Source organism: Micropterus dolomieu, linkage group LG21 (genome assembly GCF_021292245.1).
Source record: "Micropterus dolomieu isolate WLL.071019.BEF.003 ecotype Adirondacks linkage group LG21, ASM2129224v1, whole genome shotgun sequence".
NCBI lineage: Eukaryota > Metazoa > Chordata > Actinopteri > Centrarchiformes > Centrarchidae > Micropterus > Micropterus dolomieu.
This window is the reverse complement of record NC_060170.1, coordinates 5,925,667-5,936,024: the sequence shown is the minus strand read 5'-3', so window position 1 is coordinate 5,936,024 and position 10,358 is coordinate 5,925,667. Positions and strand designations below refer to the sequence as shown.

Sequence of the window (10,358 nt, the reverse complement as noted above, 5' to 3'; positions counted from 1 at the left end):
AGACTGCAGTCCTTTGTCATCCAAAGTTCAGTGTCTGGAACATGTCACACTTAGGTGAGACAAGGAGTATCCTTTTGATGTGGTAATAAAACAAAGAATAAGGTCAGTTTCCACGGAAACGTGTGTGGTGGGGCCAGTTTTGATAGGCTGTTCAGGGAGATGCCAATGGCTGGCTCGTGTCCCTTTGTCAGTTTAACAGTCAGGCCCCGCGTTATCAGCTTCGGAATCAAAAAGGTGCCAGTTTTATGGTCGGGCTAGCACTTAGAGAAAGCAACTTTGACCCCTCCCCTTCTTCTCTGGGGAGGAGAAAGGAATTTAGGGTAGCTCCAAATTTATTCAATGTGAAATGCACAAATCCACACCGTTGTTCACTACAATTGTATATGACCATGAATAACCCTGAAACAGGACAAAACATACTTTTCTCTTGACTACTTTATTGACAATTTGACATGGACCATTTTCACAGCAAGTATGTTGCGATGTTAATAGTGTAGTAAACACAGGTGTAATTAACTGTGATTATGGACTCTCATTCTGGCGTAATAGTCAAGGAACATTGCAAACGTACTATGGGCGCAGTGATATTACGCAGCACGTGAAAATAGTCCCCGTAGAGTGCAACGCGGACTACTTTCAGGTGGTATCACCAGACTCAGGGAACTGCTGGATGAACGGGAGAAAGGTAAAAATCAATTGTTTTACTCGAGGGGAGGTGGAAAATGAGCTTAATTCCCCAAATGGTGGAATATCCCTTTAATTAGTTTGATAAAATACACCTGTGTTTACAAAACTATTACACTGTAACATAAATTCTGTGGGATGGGTCTATTTAGACAGTCACAAAAGGGAATCAAACTGCTGACCCTTCAGTCATGAGACGACTTGCTCCGTCCCCAATAGTATTGTTACCCTGTGATGCCCACTCCTAGGTGTGTCAGGTGGGGCCCAGCAGATTCGCCAGAGGGGGAGACTGAGGCAACGTTGGAGAATATGAAGAGGGATCTGCTGAACATCTACTCAGGCATGCCATCTACTCTCTTTTTGGGTAATTTTGTTTAGACTTTAGTAATTGGTAAAGATCTGAACACTGTGTGTGTTGGGCGGCTACAAGGCCAAATTGTTACTTGGGTACTAACAATACATTTGTATGTCTGTATACACAGAGGAAGGAATGAGTTGGGCAGAGAGAGCAGAACCAATGATGGAAAAGACATACGTCATCCTGCGGAAATACCTAAACAAAGTGCCTGCTCCAGCGATGTCTGAGATCGAATAGGAATGGCTATTTCTCTTCTCTCAGAAATGCCTATTCTCACACTTTGGCCTCCTGACGGACGTCGATGTCCTTCAGAAGCTACAGGAGGCAATTAGTCGACGAGGACAGACCATCCTGGATTACTGTGCAACACTGGACAACCCCAAGATCCGTGATGTTCTGGCCTGCTATGATCCAGACTCTAACAAGGCTGCCTGCATCGTGCTGCTTCTAATGTTGTACTTCAAAGAGCCGAAGGAGAGTTTGATGCTTGAAGTTGATGATTTATTATTCAAATATTTAAAATGCAAAATGAGTGATTACATTATCAACATTTACCTTGCATGATTTACTACCTCTGACCAATGAACAATATTTATCCTTTATCCTAAATCCATGCTATTGTGTGTTAACTATGTTACAGCCATGTGCCACTGCTGTGGACGTCAATACTGCAGAACTCCCCAGCACCCCCTGCTTGATCATTCAAGGTAATGTTACTTTGATCTAGTATCGACATTTCTAACTCATTATTTTCTTTTCATTCTAGAAATCTACATGACCACAATAAATAATTATAATTATAATTATAATAAGAATTAAATTTGTATAGCCCTTTGTATCTTAAGCAGATCGCAAAGTGCTCATAACACAAAATGTTGTATCTGTTCATTTCAGGTGACATGATGAAGCCCTCTGGATGGCTTATATCCATCAAGGGACATGTCGTGATGGGCCCACACCCTTTCTTTTTACACGGAGTAGCTGCTTTCTTCAGCAGCTATTACGTCTTCAACCTTGAGTATCCTGCCGCTGGATCGTCGACGCTGGAGTTCATTCAAAGGTATTTTATAAAGATCACATTTAATCTTGTAATTCACATTATAGTACAGGCTTCCAACTCAATGATTGTCTTGAGGTCTAAAATGCTGACAAACAAGGTACCTGAGGCTAGCCTGGTAAGACCATCCTGATCTCGCGAACTCATTCAATTTCGCTCTGCAGATCAGTCTGGTTTTCTACACGTTATGCTGACAAATACCTGCCGGTCCAATCACAGCTATTTATTTTGTTTTGGGGCAGGCTATGTAATGATGATTTCGAAACGTCTATTGCGAAATGCGAATGTATTGAATGAAGTAGATGAAATTTTCTTTAAAAGCAGAATAAAATGCTCTCAGGCCCTTAATTGAAAAGGATGTGTTTGTCATACTTTCAACAGGTTTTGGTTTTAATTTACCAACTGGCCAATTGCGTGAAGATGCATTTCAGTGGCGGCGCACGTTGATATGGCCTCTCATAGTAGAAAATCAACCACTTTGCCTCAGGCAAACCTAACCTGAGGCACCTTGGCTAAAAATGGCTTAAAAAAATTATGGTGAGAGTAGATCTAACAAGTTTGGATTATAAATCTATTAGGGTTTGATGTGGGGAAAAAGCACAGCAAAAAGCACACCTTGATAAATGCTGTCTGCAATACATACTGTAAGTCTATTTAAACCTGAAACTATCTTTGCTTATTAACAGGTGCTTCCTGGGCATCAATCCTGAAAGAGGCTCAAAGACCAAGAAGCGGACAACAATGAACACCTCATTGCAGCGGTAGTTGTCAGGCTCAGTTTTGAGTAGCCTTGTTCTATTTGTAATTTTTCAAGACAACTTTGCACTACAAGATTTTTACACAATGCTGTTGCGTGTGGACATATTATAATGTTTGAGACCTGACCCCTTTAAGACATTCCTTCATCGCTCTCTCCCTTGCTCTCTTATCTTGCCATGAAGGCCTCATTCCCATCCTGTCCATTACTGTTATTGTGACACAGCTAGTTGAATAGTTGAATTGTGAAACAGGTAGTTGAATTGCAAGTTTGCACAATTTCTCTGCATTTTAAGATGGCTTTTATGACTAGAAAGTTGAATTTCTTGAACTCTTAAAGTTCTTGGCATCTGCTGTACATTGATAAATATTTATTTGTTAATAAATATGCCATTGGGCTAACATTGAATTTACCTCAGAGTTATTTGTTGGGGGGAGGGAGTTAATTGTACAATGATTGTAAATTCACAGTAAATGGAAGCTTCATCTGCATTACTTTTAGAGTAAGTTACTGGAAAATTTTAGCATGACTTCCACAGTACACATTGTAAATTCACAGTAAATTATTGTCAACTTGTACATTACTTTCACAGTACACACTGTAAAAGTACAGGGCCTGTAACTGTAATATCACAGTAATTCCTTTGTCATTGAAGCTGTGAAGTTACAGTATACAGTTGTGCTTTTACAACAATGCATTGTAATATCACAGATATAAAATTACAGTAAATTGCTGTGAGTATATTTCACAGTATATTGCTGTAATCCTTACTGTGAAAATCATGCAAAATTTATCCAATTATTTATTGTAAATTCACAACAAAAAATTTAGCAGTGAACAATTTCAAACTATATTATCAGTAGCTTATAGACCAGAAATGCAAATACTTGGGGACCTTTAGCCAGCGTTGTTTATGTACACTTACGTTTACATGTCTTTCTCATAACTACAAGAACACACAGCTTCATCACCACATTTGTAGAGTAACATACAGTCAAACAACACTTGCAGACACAAAATAATCACACAAATAGATTAAATACATGGTAAAGAAAACGTTAGGTGTAAACATAGCATAAAAATAAATTTAGGTGGTGAATAACATAGTCTTACCTAATGTCAGCATCGGCAAACACAGCTCTCAGCCAACTCAGCTGCAGTTACATATAATTCATCATCTCTACTGTGGCTCGCTCCACCAGCCTGCACTCCTAGTTGCCGTTAGCTGTATGCTAAGTAGGTAGCTACGTTGGCTAGAGATGAAAGTAACAAATTACAATCAAAATGATAAAAGCCAGATTACCTGTCCAGTAGAAATAAAGCGACCACGGTGTAACTTTTCAGCCCCTTGGGATACCTCAGTTGTCACCATCATTGTGTCAGGATGCGTGGTTGGGTGAGCAGGTTGGAGGACCCAAACACACTTACAAACATAGTGGAGTCCAGGGTATTCAAAGTAAAATACACGTCAGTAGTGATGTGCGGATTTGTGATACCAACGTTTCCTGCTCTAGGATTGATACTCATATAAAAGGATCAATATCTAAACTCAGTCATTTGGAGTGAGTGTGTGTTTTATCTTAAGTATCTTAATGTCACCAAGTCTAATTATACTCGGTTGATAGGAATTACTTTTCCTTCCGCCTGTCAAAGTCATGCTTGCGCTACGGCTCTGTGACGGAACTTCTTTGAAGTGCGTCGCTGCAGACCTTCACATTTCCCGCGATTGAATACTGACACTGGCTGACTGTAAAAACAGTCACGTCTGGCTGTATTTTAGCTGTGAAGGTAATAATGAGGCTGTGTGTGTGTGTGTGTGTGTGATGTGTGTGCAAAGACAGTGAAATACTTTGGCAACACCGCAAACTTCGCTAACCATCTGAGATTAAGTCTGTCACAATAATAGGATGATGTTATGAAGCGGCAGTTCTGAACAGGATATTTTCATTATAATTTAAGAATATGATGCAGCTATTATTTTGAATTGGTAAGGCTATAGCCTACTCTTTATTTCTCTCATAAATACAGAAATGGGAGGGGGGAGGTCACATTAAACTAGAAATAAAATATGTAAAAAGTATTGGTATCGGCCTGGGTATTACTTGGTATTGGATCATATAGGAATTAAGTGGTATTGCACATCACTACTCGTCAGGAGAGAGCTGACCAGGTGCGCGCATGTGGGTGGCTCCAGGCCCAATCCCAATGTCCACCCTCACAGACTCGCAGACTTTGAGGCGCGTTCCCGGGAAGTCCATGAGAGCTTAGGGCTGTCCCACTGTCAAACCGTCAAGTGCGCGAGGGCTCTCTCGTGGACATTTTGAGCTCTTTTTAGACCCATTTCTTGCAGACCTTGGCTGAGGGAATTGCCCACAGTTCATAGCGGTATGACATGAAACACGGGGGTTACCGGGGGAAGCCCGGAAGCGAGAGAAATATCACGGCAAATCTGCGTTATAAGATAAGAAGAAAACAGTAAACAAACTAGCATCGACACCGACGCTGATGTTAACATTGTTGAAAGATTTCTTTAGTTTTTGCTTAATGATGCTGTTTGACCAACAATAGTGTATTGATTATTGAAAAATATATATTGACATTTACCTCTCTTCCACTCTGTGGGGCGAGAGCCTGCAGGACTTAAAATCAGGTAAAAACATAAAATAAAAAGTGTGCAACCTGTTTCAGCATGGTCAAGCTGATAAAGTGGAAAAGGGCTGTCCTGTTCAGTTCATAGCCGATTTTTATACTCTCTTTTTCAGAGTAGCTAATGTTTTAATATGTATTGGTGTATAAAGACAGTTTCAACAAATATGACAAAGTGTTTTAGAAACAACTTGCCTACCCTGCCTTTTAAGTGGACACAAGCACAGCACATAATCTGTACCTGGAATGGAGACAATGACTGCCTTTTTAAAAAAAATTGTCAGTGAAGTAGAAGGCAAACTCACTGCAGGCACTGGCAGATACAAGTTCAGCGTATACTGACAGGACGGTTTGTTAGCCTGCTGACAGTAGCAAACATGGCACATGCATTATTATTGTTATTGGAGATAAGGACATATTTCTCAATTCTAAGTTAAAAATTGTGATGGGGGGGGTGGGGTGTAACTGTGACAAATGTGGGGTTTAGCGGACTGGAATAGGGCGAGGAAGGACCGGAGGAGATGAGGGTAACCTGGATGGGGTTTGGGGTGGTGAAGAAAGTGAATCCTCACTGGTGGTTGTTGGTGAGGGGGCTGGAAACTCTTCCTTTTAGCTCTGACATCTCCCATGATCAAAGCTCAGGAAGGGGGCTGAGGTGGCTCTCCCTCAAGGTTTCTACTGTGTTATGTCTTGATCTTGTTTTGATTCCCCTTGTCTCGTGTCCTTGGCGAAGGGAACAGACGAGTGATTTAGGAAGTAAAATAGGTTACAGATGCACTACAATTTTACTGACTTTTTGAGGCAAAGTCAAAATACTTTCAAAGTGAAAGTATGTTCTCCAGGTGCACACTTTTGGGGAGGTTTGTTGCTCCCACTCCCATTCGCAGCTGACCACGATTTGTGTACAAATCTCAGGGCGCTGGGCTCTGCCTGTTAATCATCCTCCAATTTCCCAGGGAAATTATTTACTCTTAGGCTTTGCAGCTAGAGAGTTCCTGGGAGGACTACCACTTTTAGATTTATTAGCCGGTACATAGCTCTCCTGTTTCTGTTGGTGCTAATTAGCCATGTGTTAGCATGCTCTTGTCCACTGAGTCCATGGTAAAGTAGTGTAATTTCCATAGATAACAACAATTGGTGGATTTTGGTTTTCAGTGCTGCAATTTTCTGTAGAAGTTTGTGGAAGTCGAGTAGGGGCATCTGCTAATTACTCATAGGGATTATTTTAAGTTTCCTCTATTTTTTTAGACAGGCTACAGTCTATGGTACTAGGGAGCTAGGGAGGGACGTTTTGCAGACGAGCATTGGCGTGGTTTTTACGCCCCCATGCAATATTGCAGACTATTCTGTCATGGCAGATACGTCCCAGTATTGTTAGACAGATAGCGAACATCAACAATAAGACTCCAGTCTAGTTTTGACTCCAGGTTGAGTGTTTTCTTTACTGAAATCCTGGTTGTAAAACTGCAATACAGTATAAAATAAACAACATGTTACAGTCAAATATGTGCAACATCAACATAAGTATTACTACCAGCACAGACACTGAAAGGAGTCAGAACACAGACTCAGTGTTGACTAGTTCCAGCTCTCAGTGAGTGAACACTGGACCAGGGCCGAGCACAGCCTCTGAGACCGACAGAGGCCAGTTTGCCCGCCTGGAATACAGTACAGAGGTGGTTTTCTTGCCGGATTTGGTTCTTGGCACCCTGGGGCTGAGTAAGCTAATAGAACCGCTAGCAGCACGGCTAACCGACCGAGCTAATAAGCTACAGATACAGGCAGATAGGCTACAGTTAGCGGGTTAGCAAAAGTAATGTTGTCCATAATAAAGCTCTGTGTGAGTCATCTCAGTACTGGATTCCCTGGTCTTTGAGGCTATGTTCGTGCTGTGTTCACTGGGAGGCTGCTGAGTGAGGTTTCATTGTCTGCTCACTGGGCTTCATTCCCAATCAGGCGCCGCACTCCGCCATCATCCCCCACCTCATGTGACGGCGGAGGATGGGAGACTTCATCTGCTCTGCCCGGTCAGAGCACTGAGTATTTACACTCTGAGGCCTCCCGGTGGAGGAAAGCAGACCAGTTGCTGGTGTGTTTCGGGTCCCCCAAGGCTGGGCTCCCCGCTTCTAAACACACGATCAGCAACTGGATCGTTCAGACTATTTCCCTGGCCTATCGGGTGCGCGGTTTGCCTTCACCTATGGCCATGAGGGCGCACTCTACGAGAGGCATGGCGGCCTCTAGGGCCCTCCTCGCAGGGGCTTCGCTCCAGGATTTGTGTGAGGCAGCTGGCTGGGCCACTCCTCACACTTTCAACCGGTTTTACAGTCTGGACCTTCCTTCTGCACCCGGCACCCGTGCGCACTCCTCCTAGTCATGCCTACAGGTTTTTTGCACGCTGGAGGGCAGGCGGGGGCTTCGGCGTGGAATAGTGGGTATTCTGCGTTCCCATAGTGTCGTCACCTACACAGTTCGAGTTCCCTCGAAGGGGAACGTCTCGGGTTACGTATCTAACCCTTGTTCCCCCGAGAAGGGGAACGAGACACTGCGTCGGTCGGCCACACCTCGCCCCGCCTGGAGTGCCTTGCTTCATAGCAAAGAGCTAATGTGTCAGGTGTGCTGGCGTGCTTATATACGCCTCCAGTTACGCCGTCACACGCTACCGTTCTAGCAACGCCAATAGGATTGGAGTAGTTTCATTCATGATTTCAGCCCTGCCACGCCCAGAGGCGAACAGCTGATCAGAATTAGTTCAATCAAATCTGAGTATATTGAACCTGATGGAAGCGCATGCAATGAAAAAAAATCCATCATTAATGGAGCTCTGATACTACGATTCGCCATGGCAACGGGTAAATAAAGAGCAGAGCCTGCGTTTTAATCGGGTGGAGCTAGAAATACGAATGCGTGCCAACGCAGACCATGATAAGTTATTTATGTTAAAAGGCAGGAGTAGAGGAAGGATCAATGCATTAACAATACTACATTTAATACAGCGTTGCTCATTCATCATTTACCAAACTGGAATAAAGTGCTGGAATTCTCCTTTAGTCCAATTAGGCTACATTTGATTTTTAAATAGGCTAAATTCAGCTGTAACCTGAAGGCACAAAATGCCGGTGGCAATCAGCTACCTGAAGATGAAAATATTAGGGGTGGGAAAAAAAATCGATATTGCAATATATTGTTGTGCTCTCTGTCGCAATAAATAATCGATACACTAATGCCCAATATCGATATTTTATTACAACACAAAATGATTAATTTACCCATTGTCAGTGTCACTGTCACTACCAAATATCTACCATTCTGCTGTTTGCGCCACTTTACCCCTATTTACTCGAACAGCGCCCCCCCGCAAACAGCGGCCGGTGAAGAACACAAGTTAACTAACAACAACAGAGAATTGCAGAAAAAAAGAGAAGCGAGAAGAATGGCGGAAAACAATAAAAAACTAATCAAAGACCCACCCGCTAGTTTCCACTCTAAAGTGTGGTGACACTTCGGGTTTTACGAGACAGTCGTCGGAAAGGCAGTGGATAAAGACTATGCAATCTGCAAGAACTGCTTTGCAAAGATAAAATATAACAGCAACACTACGAATCTGCAAATGCACCTCGTTCGCTATCACGGTGAACTACTCTCAGGTGATAATGAGGGCAAACCAAGTCAGCCGACAATCACTACTGCGTTCAAAGCAAAGCTCCCCTTTGGGTCGCAGAGGGCACAGAGTATCACTAAGTCCATCGCCGAATTTATTTGCAAGGACCTTCGCCCTTACAGCGTGGTCGAGAATGATGGATTTTGCAGAATGTTGACAACACTGGAACCGAGATACGAGATACCGAGTCGTCGGCACTTTACAGACAAAGTCATCCCTGTGTAGCAGATCTCGGCTACGTAAAATTTTAATACAGTTATGAAAATTAATATTTCCGGGAATACCAATTTTAATACAGTTATGATAATTAATATTTCCGGGAATATCAATTTATACCTCGAAATTAGGAGCACCACCTAAAGATTTGCTTGTCCGCCCAAGGCTTTAGGTCCTTGAGTATAGCCTGAGAATTATACCGAGTTCGGTTAATTCATTAGTTGTTATTCTGAAATCGTAAGGTCAATCAGTCAGTCTCAGATCTGAGCGTAAGTTCTGTGTATAGGGACTCTAGATTCTGAATAACACACACACATACATCGCTGTGCTCAAAGTGAATTTATTAACTAACAGAAGAGGGTACAATTGTGGGTAAATGTGGTGATATTACAGGGATAACAGTTAATATGACAACAAGGAGGTACTAAAACAGGGTAGCCTATGTAAGGTTTGATTGAGTTTCAGTTTATATTGTAGAGGGAGAGAATTCTACGAGTATGAGGGAACGAGTGACCGAAATTGGGATGCAGATTTAATTTGTCTAATCTAAGGGTTATTAACTGTGGATGGAGCCCATAGAACACCAACGAGTCACAGAGTGTTGTTTGTTTTGGCCTACCGTTGCCGCAGGTCCCGTGGCGAGGCTCGACTGCCGGTTGGCTCGGGAAGTCGGTTCTGGCCCGACCCCAGTGGCGTTTTCAAGTTGGGTTGAAACCGGTGGATTGGTTCCGGAGTCCTCTTGTGGGAAGCGCTTGCAGCAACGGGCTGTCAGCCAAGGCTTTTGCTCTGATCTCAGTTCGTTTGGTGTCGCTATAGGGCCCACTCAGGGTTTTGCTGTCAGAGCCGTATTTTCATTTATTCAAGGCCATAAATGAAGGCTTCTGAGTTTCTGGTCCAAAGTTGCTCACAACGGTCGGATGAGGTTGCAACAACAAAATCAAATAAACTCACACATTCACCGTAGGTTCGCGAGGCCTCG

At 42.9% G+C, this 10,358-nt stretch overlaps 1 protein-coding gene across 1 annotated transcript in view; it reads left to right on the top strand.

Moving 5' to 3' along the window:
- The window catches only part of cds2 (CDP-diacylglycerol synthase (phosphatidate cytidylyltransferase) 2), a 37,192-nt gene that overhangs the window by 10,901 nt on the left and 15,933 nt on the right, over nt 1-10,358 (top strand). The gene's annotated exons all lie outside the window — the stretch shown is intronic.